This window comes from Tasmannia lanceolata, unplaced genomic scaffold, assembly GCF_043159265.1.
Source record: "Tasmannia lanceolata isolate RefF3 unplaced genomic scaffold, GAP_Taslan_0.1 ptg000016l, whole genome shotgun sequence".
Taxonomy (NCBI): Eukaryota; Viridiplantae; Streptophyta; class Magnoliopsida; order Canellales; family Winteraceae; genus Tasmannia; species Tasmannia lanceolata.
Window position 1 is genome coordinate 483,774 of NW_027518693.1, and position 22,162 is coordinate 505,935.

The 22,162-nt window shown below is 37.1% G+C and overlaps 1 long non-coding RNA gene across 7 annotated transcripts in view; it reads right to left on the reverse strand.

The window, feature by feature from the left end:
- LOC143848260 (uncharacterized) overlaps positions 1-20,057 on the reverse strand; it is a 67,629-nt gene extending 47,572 nt beyond the window's left edge. For 2 of the 7 annotated variants that reach the window (XR_013235355.1, XR_013235354.1), the window contains exons 1-3: positions 19,638-20,052; positions 19,390-19,495; positions 17,332-17,612 (exon numbers count right to left, since the gene is read on the reverse strand). This is a non-coding gene — a long non-coding RNA (uncharacterized LOC143848260). Of the gene's footprint in view, positions 1-8,469; positions 8,754-13,468; positions 13,877-14,304; positions 14,379-17,327; positions 17,613-19,389; positions 19,496-19,637 lie in introns of those variants that run through there. The other 5 variants (XR_013235358.1, XR_013235357.1, XR_013235356.1 and 2 more) reach the window with 5 other exon arrangements.
- Positions 20,058-22,162: the final 2,105 nt, after the last annotated feature.

Sequence of the window (22,162 nt, forward strand, 5' to 3'; positions counted from 1 at the left end):
GCCCTATGATCATTAGAGGAACTTCATATTATGGGAACCTCTATAGATCGAATGGCTGGGATCATCCTATGGAAATAAATTTTTGTGCTTAATGTATTTACGTTGTGGCCCATCAAATGGACGGTTTGGATCATCCAATTGTGTAAGCCGTACAGTATTTTTTTTGAAAAATATTGGACTTTGCGGGCTTTCACAGTATTTTGAAAAGAATGGTAGAAAACAAATGGGCGTAAAATTTGTTTTACACCCATGGAAAAAATAGAGTCTAGATAAAAATGGTGATGAGTTAGTATGGAACCAAACCATCTTTGTGTGGGATGGGACAGGTCTCTAAAGAGCCATTACGTCGGTTGTCCCCTTGTGGGGGTACTCCCTCACTCTGTCCCTTTCTCCCTCTCTCAACTATTACTCTAACTTTAATGACCATCTATTCAGCATCCTCTTTTCCCATCTTTTTATGGGAAAATTCTCAAAAGAATATGATTTTTATCGAAATTCTCAAAAAGGATTAAGTTGGCTAATTTCTCAAAAAGGGGTGAAACGCATCCCAATGAGTGTTTTTGGACAAAAATGCCCTTGTGTTGGTTTTCCCTCCAAAAAAGTAAGCAACACCTAACATTTTGACCTTTGTACCTTCTTTCTCATGCCAAAATCAAACTCCATTCTCTTTGTAAAAAACCCAAACGAAATTCCATTGCAGAGAGGTGAAACTCTCCCCTCCTAAAATGTAGATTTTATTGGATCTTTTATTTTTCTTTGGCTATCAAACCTAAGCTTCTCAAGTAGGTCAATTGTGATACATTTGCATAGGCTTAACATGTTCCTTACAATGCTATGGTGTATTGTCATCATCTTGTTTATTTGTTAGGGATTTGTTATGGTTTTGTTAAGCATTTGTTATAGTTATCATCCTCTTTACAATGCTATGGTGTATTGTTTAGATGGCCTAATACTTGGATGTATGGTGTATTGTCACTCGGATGTTATGGTGGTTCATAGTTTAGATGGCCTAATACTTGTGAGAATGACTGCATTTATAAGGTTTTAAACACTCAGAAGAACTCATGATACCTAGGAACCACTAATTATACTTATGAACCACTAACTATACCTAGGAACCACTATTTACTATTATGTAGTGGTTCCAAGCTATAAATAGTGGTTCCAAAGTATAAATAGTGGTTTCAAAGTAGAAATATTGCTTCACACATTCTAATAGTACTTCATTAGGTGTCAATGTTGCAATGAATTTATGAACAATGGGTTAAATAGTTTTCTAAACACTCGAATGTTATGGTGGTTCATAGTTTAGATAGCCTAATACTTGTGAGAATGACTGTATTTATAGGGTTTTAAACACTCAAAAGCACTCATTATGCCTAGGAACCACTAATTATACCTAGGAACCACTATTTACCATTATGTAGTGGTTCCAAGGTATAAATAGCGGTTCTAGAGTAAAAATAATGCTTCACACAATCTAATAGTGCTTCATTGGGTGTCAATGTTGCAATGAATTTATAAACAATGGGTTAAATAGTTTTCTAAACACTCGGATGTTATTGTGGTCCATAGTTTAGATGGCCTAATACTTGTGAGAATGACTGTATTTATATGATTTTAAAGACTCTGAAGTACTCATTATACCTAGGAACCACTAATTATACTTAGGAACCACTAATTATACCTATGAACCACTATTTATCATTATGTAGTGGTTCAAAGCTATAAATAGTGGATCCAAAGTATAAATAGTAGTTTCAGAGTAGAAATATTGCTTCACATAATCTAATAGTACCTCATTGGGTGTCAATGTTGCATTGAATTTATGAACAATGGGTTAAATAGTTTTCTAAACACTCGGATGTTATGGTGGTTCATAATTTAGATTGCATAATACTTGTGAGAAATGACTATATTTATAGGGTTTTAAACACTCAGAAGCACTCATTATACCGAGGAACCACTAATTATATTTATGAACCACTAATTATACCTATGAACCACTATTTACCATTATATAGTGGTTCCAATCTATAAATAGTGGTTTCAAGGTATAAATAGTAGTTCCAGAGTAGAAATATTGCTTCACACAATCTAATAGTACTTCATAGGGTGTCAATGTTGCAATGAATTTATGAACACCTGTATGACGGAATGGTAGAAAGGCCGAGCTTTTCACATGTTTTACACCTGTCTGACGGAATGGTGGAAAGATCGACCTGCAGGTCGATCTGTAATTGGCCTTCCTACCTGTTTGGTCAAATGTTGAAAAGGTCGACCTATCAAGGCAAATTTCCACCTGTTTGTACCTATGCTATAAAAGTCGACCTATTATGGTAAATTCGCACATATTTGCGAAGAATGTAAAAAGGTCGACCTTCAGGGCCCGTACAATACTATTTGCATTGTATTTCAGTAGATCACCCTGTGGAAATGATTTTTTAGGCACAACCTATTTGCATTGTGGCTTATCTAATGGACGGTTTGGATCATCCTATGGTGTGACCGGTACAATACTGATGGGTGTAGCTAAAACATCCATGATGTCGTAAAAAAAACAAGGGATCTCAAAGAGGGAGTGGAAGGAATAGCAAGTAGATGAGTAGCTAAAGGAACTGAAGAAATGCCTGTGTAACTGATTTGTCTTTCTTCTTCTTGTAATAATTGAACCTTTGACAGCTGTAATTAAAAAATAAAAAGTCTCAAAAGCTGTCCTAACTGTCGAATACTACCTCCACCAGGCAATTTACAAATATGATCATAGTTGCAGACTCTCTTGTTTTTACTCTTCTATTTTTATCTTTAAAGAAGGTCACAACTTAAGGAGGTGTGTCTACTATGGCAAAGTCGTCCCCATCTTTCCATCGAATAGGCCTTAAGCAAATAAATCACGATTTCTTAATAGCCTATCTAGGCTTTCTCTTTATCACAATGTGGTCGATCGATTTGTAGAAGTTTCTTAGTTTTTGCCTCCTTCTTTCTCGATTTTTAAGAGTGGAGTTTTTATATGGTGTAAGTATTTTTCATAAACTAGTGTACGGCTAACACTTTAGATTGATCCAAACCGTCCATTTGATGGGCTTTTGTGTAGAAAAAAAGCATTTACATAGGATGATCCTAGCCCCATGATCTTAAGAGGAACTTCATATTATGAGAACCTCTATAGATCGGAGGGTTGGGATCATCCTATGAAAATGATTTTTGGCGCACAATGTATTTACATTGTGGCCCATCAAATGGACCGTTTGGATCTTCCAGTGGTGTAAGCTGTATAATACTTTTTGAAAAATAGTAGACTACATGGGCTTACAACCTGGCATTTCTCCATTTAAAAAAAAAACAACCTGGCATTTCTATTATTTTGGTGGTTTTATATGGTGTAAGTCTCGTAGTCTAGTTTTTTTCAAAAAGCATTTTTCTTTTTATATAATTTTTTTTCGTCTTTCTTTTTTCTACGTCTGACTTGGGGTGGTCCCTAACCTTGGAAGAAATGAAGTCTAGATAGAAAAAAAAATGGTGATGCTACCGTCCTGGTTTGGAGCCTGCCTAAAGGCAGGTATGGAACTCGGTGGGACCCAGGTTGGTGTGGGATGAGACAGAGCAGTTATTGCCTTATGCGCTAATTTTGACTTTTCATTTTAGGGAAAATTACATTTACACCCCCTATGGCCCTTAGCATTTCTATTATTTTAGCCTTTTATACGGTGCAGAGCTCGTAGTCTAGTTTTCTTGAAAAAGCATTTTCCTTTTAATATATTTTTTCGTCTTTTTCTTCTTTCGTTTTCTTGGTCCCAGTGTTTAATAGTTTTTTCTGACTCGGGGTGCTCCCTAACCTTGGAAGAAATGGAGTCTAGATAAAATATGGTAATGCTGCCGTCCTGGTTGGAGCCTGCCTAGAAGTAGGTACGGAACTCGGTTGGACCCAGCTTGATGTGGGATGAAACAGGGCGGTTGTCGCCTTATGCGGTCTCTCTCTCTCTCTACTATCACTCGCCTTATGCTGGATTTGTAGAAGTTTCTTAGTTTTTGCCTTAATTCTTTCTCGATTTTTAAGAGTGGAGTTTTTATTTGTTGTAAGTCCCTGTGGTCTAGTATTTTTCATAAAGTAGTGTACGGCTAACACTTTAGGTTGATCCAAACCGTCCATTTGATTGGCTTTTGTGCGAAAAAAAATCATTTACATAGGATGATCCTAGCCCTATGATCTTTAGAGGAACTTCACATTATGGGAACCTCTATAGATCGGAGGATTAAGATCATCCTATGCAAAATGATTTTTGACGCACAATGTATTTACGTTGCGGCCCAGCAAATGGACGGTTTGGATCTTCCAATGGTGTAAGCCGTATAGTACTCTTTGTACACAGGCTTACAACATGGCATTTCTATTATTTTGGAGCTTTTATATGGTATAACCGTATAAGCTCTATAGTCCAGATTTTTTCAAAAATCATTTTCCTTTTAATATGAATCTTTTGTTTCTTTCTTCTTTCTATTTCTTTGTCCCAAGTGTTTAATAGGTTTTTTTGACTCCGGGAGGTCCCTAACCTTAGAAGAAGTGGAGTCTATATAAAAATCGTGATGCTACCATCCTGGTTGGAGCCTGCCTAGAGGCAGGTATGGAACTCGGTGGGACCCAGCTTGGTGTGGAATGAGACAGGGCGATTGCCGCTTTATGCGGTACTCTCTCTCTCTCTCTCTCTACTATTAGCAAATGGATCCCTCCATTGTGCATCCTCTTTTCCCATCTTTCTTTATTTCTTATCTTTTCTATTCTTTTTGGGAGATGGACCCGAAACATGCATTGCTGAATAAATATTTTGTATCCGAACTGCACATGCGTTGCTTGCATTAATTCCGGGTTGGCCGTGTATTTTATTTGGATGTGTGTTGCCCTAACGTTTTTCTTACTTTTGAATTTATTTTTACCATCTGTGCGAGGCAATTTGCAAACATGATCATTGTTGCAGACTATCTATTTTGACTCTTATCATTTTATTCATCCATTAAAGCAGGTCACAAGTGGGGAGTTGTGTCTACTATAGCAAAGAGGTCCCATCTTTGATTCATCCAAACCCTCCATCTAATAGGCCGTAATTTGGATCTCATATGGCCAATAATTCACGATTTCATAAAAGGCTTATATAGGCTTTCAATTTATCACAATGTGGTCGCTCAATTCGTACAAGTTTCTTAGGTTTTCCCTTTTTCTGAATTTTTAAGATTGTAGCTTTTATATGCTGTAAGCCCCTATTGTCTAGTTTTTTCAAAAAGTACTGCATGGCTTACCCTCTATGATGTGATCCAAACCGGCCATTTCATCGGCTACAATGCAAATAGGGTGTGCCCAAAAAAAAATCATTTTCATAGGATGATCTTAGCCCTACGATCATTAGAGGAACTTCATATTGTGGGAACCTCTATAGATCGGAGGGTTGGGATCATCCTATGGAAATTAATTTTTTCGCACAATGTATTTATGTTGTGGCCCATCAAATGGACGGTTTGCATCATCCAATGATGTAAGCCTTACAATATTTTTTGAAAAATAATGGACTACACAAGCTTACATCATAGCATTTCTATTATTTTGGAGCTTTTAGCCTTTTATATGGTGTAGAGCTCGTAGTCTAGTTTTTTTGAAAAAGCATTTTACTTTTAATATATTTTTTCGTCTTTTTCTTCTTTCGTTTTCTTGGTCCCAGTGTTTAATAGTTTTTTCTGACTCGGGGTGATCTCTAACCTTGGAAGAAATGGAGTCTAGATAAAAAATAGTGATGCTACCGTCCTGGTTGGAGCCTGCCTAGAAGCAGGTATGGAACTCGGTTGGACCCAGCTTGATGTGGGATGAAACAGGGTGGTTGTCGCCTCTCTCTCTCTCTCTCTCTCTATTATCACTCGCCTTATGCTGGATTTGTAGAAGTTTCTTAGTTTTTGCCTTAGTTCTTTCTCGATTTTTAAGAGTGGAGTTTTTATATGTTGTAAGTCCCTATGGTCTAGTATTTTTCATAAAGTCGCGTACGGCTAACACTTTAGGTTGATCCAAACCGTCCATTTGATGGGCATTTGTGCAGAAAAAAATCGTTTACATAGGATGATCCTAGCCCCATGATCTTTAGAGGAACTTCATATTATGGGAACCTCTATAGATCGGAGGGTTGGGATCATCCTATGAAAATGATTTTTGGCGCACAATGTATTTACACTGCGGCCCATCAAATGGACCGTTTGGATCTTCCAATGGTGTAAGCTGTATAACTTGAAATACTTCCCTATGGTCTAGTATTTTTTCAAAAAGCATTTTTCTTTTTATATAATTTTTTTTCGTCTTTTTCTTCTCTCTTTTTCTACGTCTGACTTGGGGTGGTCCCTAACCTTGGAAGAAATGGAGTCTAGAAAAAAAAAAAAAAAATGGTGATGCTACCGTTCAGGTTTGGAGCCTGCCTAGACGCAGGTATGGAACTCGGTGGGACCCAGGTTGGTTTGGGATGAGACAGGGCAGTTGTTGCCTTATGCGCTAATTTTGACTCTTTCATTTTATTCATCCATTAAAGCAGGTAACAGGTGATCGAGGTGTGTCTACTATGGCAAAGAGGTCCCATCTTTGATTGATCGGAGCCCTCCATCTAATAGGCCTTAATTTGGATCTAATATGGCCAATAAATCACGATTTCTTAAAGGCCTATCCAGGCTTTTTATTTATCACAATGGGGTCGCTCGATTTGCACAATTTCTAACTTAGGTTCTGCCTTTTTCTCAATTTTTAGGAGTGGAGTTTTTATACGGTCTATGCCCCTATAGTTTAGTATTTTCAAAATGTACTATATGGCTTACACTCTATGATGATCCAAACCGTCCATTTGATGGGCTACAATGTAAATAGGGTGTGCCAAAAAAATCATTTTCATAGGATGATCCTAGCCCTATGATCATTAGAGGAACTTCATATTATGGGAATCTCTATAGATCGGAGGGTTGCGATCATCCTATGGAAATGATTTACATTGTGGCCCATCAAATGGACAGTCTAGATCATCCTATAGTGCAAGCCATACAGTTCTTTTTGAAAAATACTGGAATATACAGGTTTACACCATAGCATTTCAATTATTTTGGAGTTTTAATATGGTGTAAGCCCCCATTTTAGAATGAATAATAGGGCCGTCACGGCACTCTTCATGTAGAAAACGCAACCATTTTGCCATTCCAATGGCAATAGCATGTGGGCAATAGCATGTCTTTGGTGCCACTCAAGTACAGTTCCAGGTTTACCTAATAATATCAATAACATAAACGATCAGTATTAAAAGTGAAGCAGATCAAAGAAATTTTGTCCAAAGTAAATGAGAATCTACTATTGTAGCTTGGAATTCAAGCCTGTTTAAAAACCAAAAAACGTAACCGATGGTATTTGCACCAAAAAAGTGAAGCAGGTCAAAGAAATTAGGGCATGGGCATTTGCACATACTGAAACTTCACAATTATGGTATTACAAGCACCTGCACACAAGAACGTAACCGATGACTACTTTTAGAGGTATATTTTGGATGTCACACACTTTATGAAAGATAAAGAATTTTATTACGGAAAGAAAGGAGGAAACCCCACAACCGAGCTATGTCACAAATATCTCCGATAATTTCAAAATATCACATTTTGATCGCAACATTTTGATAAAACGACAAAATCCCAAAATAATCCCGAGATTTTAAAAATATAGAGATATTTTCATTTTTATCATAAAATATCGCAATAATATCACGATATTGTCCCGTTATTTTTATTTTATATTTTTTCTTAAAATTTATATATTTATATTTTTTAAATAATTTTATTTTTCTTGTTTTTCCCTGATATAATCCCGAAATTTTTTGTTTAATATATCCTGAGATTTCCCTTGCCGAGAAATGGTCAAAAACAAAGAGAAGAAACCACAAAAACAAAGAGGATTGCAACAAGAAACAAGGGAACTCAAGGGGGGAGGAAATCAAAAGTCTGCAAAGACTCCCTTCCAAGTCTCGCACGGGCTAACCTGTATACATCTCTATTGGCCGATCTAACATGCTGGAAATGAACTGGGAAATCCACCACTATCTCATCGATCATATAATCGAATCCCTAGGAATGATGATGGTTCCCATCTAGCCACTTGATGGCATTTAACAAATAATATCAACTTGGCCAGGTCTCTCCTCTTGCTAATATGGATGCCCTGAAGAACAGGCATCAATTCCACTTCATTGGAATCCGTAATCCCAAGAGGACCAGAGAAAGACCAACTAGTTTGACCCCTCTCGTCCCTGAGAACTCCACCTTTGCCTACAAGCCCCGGATTGCCTAAACTCGAACCATTGAAATTAAGCTTCGTCAATATTGGGTCAGGAGGAATCCACTGCAGAGATAGAACCTCCCTGTCACCACTAGAGCAAATCTCTCTCCAGCAACGCCTCAGATCGGAGCATGAGATGAACCTGAAGCAAGGGAGGCTTCACCCATGCAATGGTGAGCAATAGCCTTCACATAAATATATAAAGGATTTTTGGCCAAGCTTCTAAAAACATATTGTTTATTTCCTTCCAAATAAGTAAATAACCCATACAATGACCAGCAATACTACTCACAACAAAATCCTTCCCTCCCCCCTCCATGGGGCACAAGCCCAATTAACCAAGAGGTTGGCTAGCCTCGAAAGGAAAACCGAAGATATCCCAAACCTCATAAGGATGCAACTCCAGACTTCTCTTGCGAGCCTGCAGTGAAGGAAAATGTGATATACATATAAGCCGGCCTCCACACAAAGCACAATGATTAATAATATGCATCTTCCGCTTTCAAAAGTGGTCAACCATCAAATCCAATTTCACAATTGTCAATATTTTTGTTGTGACATACTTTCATATTGTAGATGCAATTCTGATGTATACATTTAAGCATCTATGCATGTGAACCTGCGTGTTACATGCCATGTTATAATTTATAGACGATACTTGTTGTGAAATAGGCTAGAAGTAAGCCTTTAAAGCTAATTTTCAAAAGAATATCACACATCTAGGTCTAGGAAAAAGTTTCAGATTCAACAATCAACCCCTACCGAATAGCTCTTGATGTGTTTGATCAAGATGTGGTATTTTCAACATTTGTCTTACAAAACCTATCTCTAGACTTTTTTGCTCTATTACCGAACATGAAAATAACAAAATAAGAGAAAGATTTTTGGTAAACCTTTTGAAACTTGGCAGCCTAATATCACAAGGAACCAATTTGGCTGACCACATCTCTTTTTAGACTCATAAAGGAGGGTCAAAGCAGCCTTGACAAAGCGGAGAACATTCCAAAACTCCATAAACGTATAGAAGACTCTTGAAGACAGACAGAAGTGTCTAGATATTTGTAGGAATTCTAGTGTAATCTTGTAGTCTCTTGGTAGAGACATGTACGGAGAATTCTAAAGGGCGTAGAAGTTTCTAGGAGGGCCTAAGTGTCCTACTTGCCTTTGGTACAAGACTAGGCCATTTGAGGTAGACTGACTCAGGACTAATGTTGGAGTGTAGCAGAAGTGTCGCAGGGGTGTGAGGCTAAGGATTAGGCCTGGTGATAAATGGTATCAGAGACTTGTGTTCATAGACGAGAGAAGAACAATGGCAACTTTGAAGGTCACTATGTCAGAGATGAGTATTGAACAGTTGAGTAATCACTAGACACGCCAATAAGGTATGAATTCTTGAGCATAAGTATTATAGGGGAGTTAAAAATGGCAGGATGATTGCCATTCAAATGCCAAGGAGATGGGGAACCTCTTGCAAAATTTGGAACAGTACCTTGAGGCTATTAGGATTGAGGATGAGGAAGACAAGGTGTACACGACCACCCTATACCTCATTGATGACTCCAAGCTATGGTGGCGTAGGTGACATGGTGACATAGCAAGGGGACTATGCACCATCAGACCATGAGAAGATCTCAAGAAGGAATTGACTTGCTAAGAACATAGAATACTTCGCTCAAAAGAGACCAGTGTGCCTCAAGCACACGAGGTCAATTTGTAAGTATGTGAAGGAGTTCACAACACTCACACTTGACCTTCCAGACATGGCAGAGAAGGACAAACCCTTCTTTAAGTACACATATTATAGTATTTTGGTCAAAACTTTGGCATATGTCGATTTTAGTCAGAAATATCAGCGAAATCTTATAAATTTAGAAAAAAACATACGAAAATATAGTCAAATGATGGATATTTAAGATGAAACCCTTGGAAATGCTAGAAATCAAAATCTTATAAATTTAGAAAAAAAACATACGAAAATATAGGCAAATGATGGATATTTAAGATGAAACCTTTGGAAATGCTAGAAATACATGTGGAATTTGGCACGTACAGCATTATCAGGCATACACAACAATGTATCCCACTAGTTGTTAGATGTTGTAAACCCCTTATAGGTTGCGATTTTGCTTATGTGATGGTTTTGTAGAGTGTATTTGTGCTTATTCTAGAACTTCCTAAAGTTTTGAGCGTGCTCGGCAACCATTCTAAAAGTAGGTTTCCTATTTTTTAGGCGTGGAGAATGACGTGCGCTATAAAAATGAAGAAAATCTCGTTTGGCAAATTCGGCCCACCAAGCCTGTTTCTATCTTTTCCTATTTTATAGCCCTAAATTGATGAGATTCTACCGAGCGACTCGGAGTCACTTCCTAGATTCTCATCTACCCGTTTCAGCCCGATTTTACTGTAAAGAATGAGAATGGCTGCCGAACACCCCCTTTATCTTAAATGACCATCATTTGCATATGTCTGCATATATTTTTGTGATTGTACAAGATTTTCACCGAAATTTTCATCTGAAATCAACATGCTTCCATTGAAATTGAAACCTAAAAGCTTGGATGCACAAGTACGTGCACATCATCAGCAAGGTTACAAGGGCCTTGCTGGACACAGGCACAACTCACAACTTTGTATCGAAGGACAAGGCCAAGTGGTTAGGCCTTCAACTTGAGATGGAGACAATGTCAGAAAAAGCCATCAATTTGGAGGCCAAGCCCATCGGTGGGGAAGCCAAAGGAGTGGAGCTCAACATCAGTGGATGGAATGGTGTAATCGACCTTGCGACAATTCCGTTGAATGACTACAGGTAATATTAAGCATGGAATTTCTGTGCGCGACAAAGGCAATTAGCGATGACCATCATGGATGATAGGTTCCCATGTATGGTTCTCATACACATGGATGGTTAGGAGGCTTTCAACATTACAATTAAGCGATAGGCCTACAAAGATGTGCATGAGCTACAGGGATTGGATGCTTTCAAGCACTTCATTGGAAGAGCGAAGGAGGTGTCTAAGGAATCAATACAATGAAGTTGCAGCGAGGATGTCAACAAAATCAAGTTGGAGGGGGGAGGAGGATGGACATTTCACGGGGTTAAAATCTGGCTCACCATGACTACTTCTATTGGCCTTAAGGATGCTCAAGCAAGGCTTAAAGAAGTGGACAGTATTTCAAAACTATAGAAAGGTGTAGAAGACTCTTGGAGAAGTTTAGAAGTATCTAGAAACTTGTAGGTAATTGTAGGTATTCTACTATATTCTTGTAGTCTCTTGGTAGAGACATGTATGGAGAATTCTAGATAGCATAAAAAATTCTAGGAAGGTCCTAGACCATTGGATGATTGCCAACTGGCAAGATCTAAATAATTTGTATGAGGGGATACCTTATAAATTATGTCAGGCCTCCATATTCTCAAATCATTTATGAACCTCGAGACCTGTGAATATGTGAGCATTTTTCCCGAGAGTAATAAAAGGCATTCATTCTATGATTTGTGGACACGGACAAAGCAAACCCCCAAACTTTAGAAACGGGGACACGGCTAAAATAGAAAGTATATGTAATCATGATTTGTGGATATGGATTCGTGTGTCCAGTTTCGACATGGATACGAGTTGTCCAAATGAGGCAAACACAATATTCAATAAAAAATCAGAATGCCACACTTGACACGATACAAAAACATGTCCACACACCCGCATTAAGTCTAACACTTCCAGCAATACAAGTTAAAGTGTCCAAATGAGTGTCGACACGTGTGGACACGCGTGTCGTGTTGGACACGGAAGGACATGTGAGTCGGCAATAAATTAGAAGTGTCGGCCAAATCATAGCATCATTCTATTCTTGTGTGCTTCCTTCTGGTAGCGTCTAAGTGTCCTACTTGCCTTAGGTATTCAGCTAGGCCATTTGGGGTAGCTGATTCAGGGCTAATGTAAGAGCGTTGCACGAGTACCACATGGTTGCGAGGCCACATTGTCACAATACTCATAATTTATTAATCTAAGTTGGAATGTATAATAAATTACAAAAATGCGCTCCATTACATGAAATAGGTAAAATTGGAGGAAATGACTTAATGCTCGCAAAAGACTAGTAACATCACATCTCTCAACAAATTTGCCATTGATACTAGCAAATAAAATCAATACTAAAGCCTCCTTCATGTAGGTATATTCCAATTTCCAACTTGCAGATCTTTAACTATCAACTCCAAAATATGAATGTCAATATCTCTTCGGCTCCTAATCTATGAAACCACAACAACATATAGATAGTTAAATTTTAAACTAAGGCATTATCAAATATATATTTTCTGCGAATAATGACCAGATTGGTTCTCAACTTTATAAAATAAAAAAGGAAAACACAACACCAATACTCAACTATTCTCAGGATTCTTTTCTGCCCGAAAGGGGCTTTCCACAGACCGTATTGGAATATATTGAAAGACAATGGAGGATAAGTCTCAATACCTGAAACCTCTGGACTTGGAAAAGATTATTGAGAGAAAATCTTCCTAAAGCTCACCTGAATTAGTTCACCTTTTACAAAATTGCAGGACATAAACAACATGAAATAGATTTTAGTCAGGAACGATGGCTGGAATAGGGAACGGAAAATGTTGTAGGAGAGAGGGAGGAGTTAGGGAAGAAAGGCAAGATTTGTCAAGAAGAGAGAGAGGGTTTTCGGTGTGTTTGACGCGAAAGTATACTCGTCGTACTATTAGATTTTTCGAGAAAAAAGAAAAAAAAAATCAGGGTAGGGTATCCTTATAATATAATAGATATTAAATCATTCTGTAGTAAAACACATGGGTCCCACCTTATATGGGTGATGCAAAGCATTCATTTGATTGCCCTGACATAGCACAAAAAATCAGCTCCATAGGATCATCTCAACCCTACGATTGTGGACCTTAAAATGGACGGCTATATTTGGGGCCTATCAAATGAATGTTGTGGATCATCCAAACAATGTCCCCCCGCCCCATGTTTGTGAGCTCTGCTCAGATAAGCTTATATGAGGCTGCTCACAAACCATTCCCTCTCTCTCTCTCTCTCTCTATCTATCTTTTCCCATATATATATATATATATATAACATTATAACTTGTTCGCAAATGCACGATAAAACAGCACAACCTGTTAACATTTGTACATACAAAAACCATCTTCCATCTGCAAGAAGCCCGAGAAAAACACATCTGACACGGTGCAGCAAAAGATATATGAATTGCAGAATTGAGGAAGGCTTGAGCAAAAAAGTATGCATCAAAAAAATGATTATTAGTAGTAAATATGTAGATAAGGAGAGAAAATCATTCATAAGAAAAAAGCTTTTTATATGGGAGGTGGTGATAAAAAAATCCTAAATTAATAAATAAATGATCGAGAAACAAAATATGGTAACTAAAATAAGAGATTTTTTGGGCACAACCTGTTTACGTTATGGACCATCATATGGACGGTTTGGATCATCCTATACTGTTGTCCATCTTGAAAAATAAGGGACTATAAGGGCTTACACCGTATAAAATCTCCTGAAATATAGTAGTTTTACACAGATGAATTGCTGAAGAAATGCCAACCATTTTAGTCCCATACGATAATAAGTGGGAAAAAATGACAGAAGCATTGTTATGACGACTAAAGGGCAGAATGTTATACATAATTGTGACAGTTTTGAATGGAAGTGTGATCGGCATTGCTACTATCGCATAAAGTCAAGGCCATTATAATTTTTCCATCCAAAAATATAAATCTCAATTGTAATAATGCTAGAAAATGAGGCATAAAAAGCAGACACATAAAAAACCAGCCACATAAATAATTCCTAAATCTTAAGATCTAAAATAGCCACATGTACTTGGTAATGGTACATATAGCATCTGTTTGGGGTGGGTGATAAAACACTTCATTTATCTCCTTCTGTCAACATACATACTCTAGAGATCTCCCATAAACTCACCTTCGCCTAACTTATATGACCTAGCCAACTTATATGACATAGCTAGTAGAAGCTCCTCCAGATCTACCAAATTTCTGGCCAATTCAAAAACAAAAAACAAATAGAATGTTGTGAAAGGAAGGAGCAATAAGCGGATCCGTTTGGTTGCTGGATTTTTTTTGGTTCTTGAGATTTTTGTGGAACAAAAAACTTTCTGGGAGATTGGTGGTAAAAAAAAAACTCCCTGGAAGTATCCCGGTAAAATAAAAACCCATGTTTGGTTGACTGGACTATGGTGGGAAAAAAAATACTTTGTTTGGTTGCTTGAACTGTTGGGAAGAAAAAAATAATTCTTCTGCAAGCTTATTTTTGGTTCCTGGGATTATTTTGGTCATGGGAGTATTTTTTTTCCTTCATGGGGTTTCGTGCGGGGTTATTTGGGTTCCTGGGATTATTTTGGGCCCACCAACCAAACGTGGGTTTCCTGCGGAAATTCCACAAAAGTCCTAAGAACCAAAAAAATTCCGGCAACCAAACGTAGAAGAAGTAAATGATGGAAGATTTAATAGTTATTGGCGGGTTAAATGAGAGATGAGGAATAAAACGTCAAAAAATAGACTTATAATTTGACCCCTTGTTTTCAAATAAAGGATAGACTTATAATTTGGTAGGAAGAATTTAAAAGCAAGATTAAAACAAAAGGCAAAATTCCACTAACCCAAGATGCCAAGAGAGAGAGAGTGTGTGTAATATGCAGAGCATACAACCCTTTGATGTTTGCTTGAATTTTGAATTGATTGTTTAACATTTTGCCGAAATAGTGAGGAAAAAAGTTTTATGTGGGATGGCTATGAGGAACGCATGGCAACTGGGGAAGAAGAGTTCATTTAGGTTGAGAATATGAAGAGATAGGAAAGAGTCCCAAATAAAAAACTTTCAAAGAAATAGAAAAGCAAACCATGTAGATTCGTTTCTTTTAAAGGAAGGGTGAGATTTACTCCAATAAGGAAAAAAAGGGCGAGATAGAAAACTGATACAATTTCTATGTTTTTCTTTGCATATTTTGTTTGTGGGTGCCACGTATATCAAACGCTTAGGATTTAATGGCGTGTTTATTATAGATATAAAAGGAATTTAATTGGGGGTGTTGAAACGTTGCAAAAACCGAAATGGGTAGAGGTGGAAACCTTCCAGTTTTATTGCATACGTTAAGTAATTAATGGATCTTTATTATAGGTATCAAATTTCATGGAAATTGTGTAACCTGATAAAAATGGAAAGATGAAATAAATCAAAAGAAGTGGAAACGGATGTACTTGCCAAAAGCAAAAAGATATCAAATTTCATGGAAATTGTGTAACCTAATAAAAATGTAAAGATGATATAAATCAAAAGAAGTGGAAACAGATGTACTTGCTAAAAGCAAAAAGATAAACTAAAAAGGGTTTTCTTAGAGAGAAATTTGGGATTTGTAGAGATTTTCCTCTCTTATTGAAATCATTTCTATGCGTTTTAAACTGGGATGCCATGTAGATCATATGCCGGATGGGGGGACTGTCCACGTGGGCGTGAACAGTGAAACCCCCATCCAGCTATATATATATATAACATTATAACTTGTTCACAATTGCACGATAAAACAACACAACCTGTTAACATTTGTACATACAAAAACCATCTTCCATCTGCAAGAAGCCCAAGAAAAACACATCTGATATGCATTATATATATATATATATATATATATATATATATATATATCTATATGAGGAAAGTGAAGCTACACCGCCGGTGTAGCTAACTTAGCTACACCGCCAGCTTAAAATACAATGGGCCCACATTGTTTTGGTGATCGAAAGAATTCATTTCATTGGCCCTCACATAGATAGGGTGTCCACCAAAAATCAGCTCCATAGAATTCACTTTCCTCTATATATATATATATATATATATATATATATATATGAGAAAACGGTGTCTACACACAAGTGTAGATAAGTTATCTACACACTAGCTTAAAATACAGTGTGGGCCCACATTGTTTGGGTGATCCAAAGCATTCATTTGATGGGCCCTCACATAGATAGGGTGTGCCCAAAAAATCAGCTTCATAGGATCATCCTAACCCTTTGAACCGTGGAGGCAAAAAATGGACAGATTTGTGAAGGTTTATACACGTCCATTTTACCTCCACAAATCGTAGGGTTGGGATGATCCAATGGAGCTGTTTTTTTGTGGACACCCTATCTATGTGAGGGCCAATCAAATGAATGGTTTGGATCACCCAAACAATATGCCCTCCACTGTATTTTAAGCTAGTGTGTAGATAACTTATCTACACTTGTGTGTAGAAACCGTTCTCTCTCTCTCTCTCTCTCTCTCTCTCTCTCTCTCTCTCTCTCTCTCTCTCTCTCTCTCTCTCTATATATATATATATATATATATATATATATATATATATATATATAACTTGTTCACAATTGCACGATAAAACAACACAACCTGTTAACATTTGTACATACAAAAACCATCTTCCATCTACATACTAGCATTCGGACCCATGCTATGCAAGGGTGTAAAATAGCGGGCCCTACCCATTAAGACATGGCGTAAAGTAGTACACCTACCACATAAAAATATGAGGTGTGAATGCTTGCCCTAACTATGCATCGGATCGGTGGAGATGTTGGGTCCCACACATCAAAACACGTGGTGGAAAATGATGGACCCCACCGTGCTATGCATTGGTGTATTATGGTGGCCCCACCCATGCTATGCATGAGGCGTAAAAATGCACGATGGAAAAATTCCCATTAAATTTTCTAATAAAAAAATCCATAGAAAATAACAAATAAATTCAGTAACTAGTACAGATCATGCAACTTTGAATAATTTTTTCTCGGGGATATTTTTTTTCAATCCTTAAATTGTTAAGGTTGTTTATTGGAAGTCTGTCCAATAGCAAATATCATAACCAAATCCAATTTGATAGTTGAATCTTAGATTTAATTGCAAACAACTGTAAGGAAACCCCAATTTTGCACTTACCCATATTCCTCTAATTGCTTTGCTTTAAGCAGCAAATCCTCAACCTTCACCTTTTCGATGCCTCGCACATGTGAAAAAAAAAATCACCTAATTGGTAATGTAACTGCAATAATAGAAAAAATGTAACATTAGCCTCTATGCATCTGCAGAATCGGAAAGCACAATTAATTAAAAAACAGCAAAAAAACATAAACTATAAAAATAAAAAAGAAGTGGTTCGAAAAGGCAGATATTTTTACTCCACCAAGGATATTCACTGCTTAGATGCCCATGATCCAGAACTGAAACAAAACATAGCAGAAAAAGACATAAAATTAAGTGGGTAAGTATACATATAGATATGGTCGAGAATATAAAAAAATGAAAGAGAAGAGAAATGTACAGGGCGGGATGGGAGAGATTTTAGGGAAAGAGAGTAGAAAGTGGCTGATTTTTTGCAATTTGAATTTTAAATGGATTTACCCTAGTTAGAAGCAAGATGTGATTAGTCATGAGAAACCAAATTTATAGGGAAGAAACTAGACACGTATGACTGAAAGTTATTCTCAAATCTAATTAGTAGGGGATGAAAACCGAATTAGTAGGATATCTTAGTTAACCTCGAAACTGTTAAATCCCAAATTATAGGGGGGCATTTAAATTTTGAATGTAAAACCGTATTAGTAACATGATATTCAACTTTGTGGGGACGTGGCTACCAAATTTATTGCGGCAAATTCAGTTTGGTACGGTGGCAAACCAAAATTAATGGTGACAAAACTATAGGGGATTTAAATTTAAAATGTAAAACCGTATTGATAGCATGATATTCAGTTTTGTGGGGACGTGGCAACCAAACTTATTGGGGCAAATTCAGTTTTGTACGGGTGGCAAACCAAAATTAATGCCACCAAACGATTTTTAAGGGGGGAAACTTTTTCCAGAAAAAAAAATTCTTGGAAAAAAGACGAATGACAACGGAAAGAAACATGTGTAGTATAATATATTATAGATAGATAGATTATAGATAGATAGATAGATAGATACATGTAACTGATTGCAGTTTCTCAAGGTCTATAACCTAGTTATGAAAACACACACAAAAAGATCTAGAGATCAATTAACGAAGAACATTGATACTCCATATATAAAATCACCATAGGAAAAAATCATCAAGATGATTTCATTGCGAAAAGAAACTAACCCTGACAAAGTTGTAAGTATATAAGAAAAAATCCATAGACTAACTCGAAATATGAATACCTTGAATACAATATATAGTTATATATACTCCATATATAAGCTCACCATAGGGAGCCCTTGCCTAAAAAGCCAGAAAATTGCCGTTGATTGGATCCACGCCATTTTTGGTTACTTTTTAAAGTCAGTTGAAAAAGCAAATGCTAGCTTCACTTAATGACGTGGATCGAATCAAAAGCCCTTTTCTGGCTCTTTATTCAAAGGCGCCCTTGCCTCTATCATTCCTCATATATATAGTAAAAGCCTGCCAAGGTTAAGAAAGAATAAAAAGATCTCATCAAGATCATCCCCATCAATAGCATAGAGCAAACGCTAATGACTATTGCTCCTGAACCATGTTCAAATTTTTGTGCAAGATCTATCAACTAGCCACCCAAGATACTAACAGAAGTAGAGAATTGTACTTGAACAATCATAAATGAGTCATTCACAAGAACAATCAGCGACTAATAGAAAAAGTGAAAGTTAATTATATCTCAATTTGAAACTCTCTGCTATTAAGAACTGATGATTGTGCAATTCCTCTGCATCATCTTCCATTGCTATAAATTTTGTTTATCAGATATACCCACTTCCACTACAAGATAGTTAAACATAAAAGAGAAAACACTAGATCTAGAATATTCACGATTCATGAATAGATCTAACCTAATAACATGCCTCAAACATAGATCTTATTCGGGCACAAGGAATTGTGTTGTAAAAATTCTGAAGATTAAACATTTCATTGAAAAGCGAAAAATACCAAAAAATGAAAATATCTCTTCATGCTTCTTCCTCACTAAAATTCATTAAAATGGAAAAAACGAAACTATATACCTCTTTTTTCTTCTTCCTCTCTCTCTCCTTCCTCAACTTCTTCTTCTTCCACCTAGCCTCTTTCAGAAGTGGAAATGAAGAAACCCTAGTGCACATCGAAGAAACCCTAGAGAGAAGGAAAGGAGAGGAAAAATATAAAAGCCAAAAACGAGATAAATGAAAAATCAGAGAAAACAGGTGATCATCAAATAATTTCAGACAAATCAAAATGCCTGCAGATTAAAACCCCCCAAAACACAGATCCAAACCTGGAAAGAATGGCGAGAAATCAGAAAACGAGGGCTGGTCTCCTTCTTCTCTCGTCCTCTTAGGGTTTTGTTTCCTTCATTTAGGGTTAACATTTGTTTCGTTTTTTATGAATATTACAGACTATGAGAACATAAGAGGAGGGAAATCAGTTTCTTTTCGCCGGGAGAAAAAACAAGGAATATAACTCACGAGTACAACTCACAGGCTAGTCTAACGCTTTAGACTCGTGGCCCCAAACGAATATAACTCACGGGCTAGGCTAGATGAGTTCTTCATGAATTGCACCAACAGAACTGCCCTGCAGCCTAGGTAAGTACACCTCACCGACTAACCGAGTGCTTCAAGGACCTCACCAACTAGACTGCTCCATGACCTAATCAACTCCTTTACAAGCCTCTTTACAGACCCATCTCCATGACTCTTACAGAGCTCTCCACACTCCTCCCTGAACACTTAACTCTCTCCTAGCCTCCCTAGAGTACGAATATTCGGCAGTATGCACTCAAACAAGCGAAGAAAATAACAAGATTTTTTGTGTATATTTTTTTGAAATATTGGATTTTATTATTAGTGTAAGAAGTACTAGTTCTTTTTTTTTTTTTTTTTTTTTTTTTTTTTTTTTTTTTTTTTTTTTTAGTTAGGGTTTATCTTCCCACTTTTTGATACTCTACTTTTGATTTTCCAGTAATAAGTACTAGTTCTTGGTTTTGTTTTTTCTTGCTCTGTTTTTTATTTATTTGTTTTTATTTCCTGATTAAGCTAGGGTTTTTTTTTATCTTCCCTCTTTTTGAAACTCTGCTTTTGATTTTCACGCTTCGAAATTTAACATCCTGTGTTTACTCTAATTCAGTATAGAAACAAGAAAAAGGGCAAATTCATGCCTTCTTGTATTTTCTGGATGGATTTTTTTTTCAGCATTATCACTACGTTTGGATACTAAAATTTTATAATCCAGGATTTTACAAGCTATAGCTTGGTTTTATAAGCTAAAGCCCGGATTTTATAAGCTTAGGAATAGATTGTACTTTTTTAGGATTGTAAAATCCAGATCCAGAATTTAGCTTGTAAAATCCATATGTCCAAATCCTTGTTGTTATTGGCAGTTTTGTACTAATTATTGTGATGATCGGAGAAAAGTTGGGAACAGAGCATTTGGACGTGTGTTTTCGTAACCTAGTTGTTGGTGGGGGAGGAAACATGGAAGTGGGAAGAGTAGAGATGCCCAATTGGAAAGATCTTCCGATGGAGCTTCTCTTGCCTATTGTCTCAATGGTGGATGATCGGACTGTTATCATGGCTTCCGGTGTGTACTGGGTGGAGAGATGCTATTTGTTTCGAGCTCACCCATCTCTCTTTGTCGTGGTAATGCTTGTTTCTTTCTTTCTTTCTTTCCCCCTCTTGTTTTACATGTGCTCTATTTAATTTCTTCCCCAATTTTAGACCTAGCAGTTGGAACACAATGCTATGCCCGTCCACTCCTCAAAATTGTTCACAACGTGCCAACAATAATCATCCTTGTCTTGGACACTTTTGATGACATTCATGTTAGAGGAATTAGGTGAAGCAAGAGGTTGCTTGAAGCATTACACCAAAGGTATCTAGTTTGGAATACTATGTTTGTTGCCTCCAGCTCCTATATATAGAGATACACTAGGGTTAATGACTGGTTAATGGACTCTAGCCCATGTAAGCCCACTACACCGGTCCATTATCTTATTGGGCTTATATTAGAACATACATGGGTTATATTATATACCCAACAATTCCTTGGTCAAAGGTCAAAGGTTTGAATCCTAGAATCTAACTCCCACTTGAGAGCAAACTTTTTCTTTTCTTTTTTTGAAAAATGACAAGTACATATGTGTGTGTGTATGAGAAAAGTGTCGGTGCACTTAAGCGCACCATTTTTTTGGTGCGCTTAAGTGGTTATGACGCCTCCCATTCGTTTAAATGTTTGGGTCCCACATACAGGAACCAATGGGAGGCGTTATAACCACTTGAGTATTTATAGGCCTTTAAACCAATTGTGATTTATAACCAATGGGAGGCGTGATTTATTGGCCATATGAGGAAAGTGTTTCTAGTCGGCCGACTAGAGATCATTCTCTAGTCCGCCGACCAAAAACACATGGGTCCCACATTTTTCTGGTGATCTAAAGCATTCATTTGATAGGCTTCATCATAGATAGGGTGTCCACAAAAAATCAGCTTCATAGGATCATCTTAACTCTTCGATTTGTGGAGCTAAAAAATGGACAGATTTGTGGGGGTTTATAACCGTCCATTTTAAGCTCCACAAATCATAGGGTTGAGATGATTCTATGGAGCTAATTTTTGTGGATGTCGTCTCTATGTCAAGGCCCATCAAATGAATGCTTTGCATCCCCTCAAATAAGATGGGACCCATGTGTCTTTGGTCGGCGGACTAGATCAGAATGATCTCTAAGTGTTTCTAGTCGGCCGACTAGAGATTATTCTCTAGTCCGCCGACCAAAAAAGATTTATATAGCTAGAGAAAAAAAGA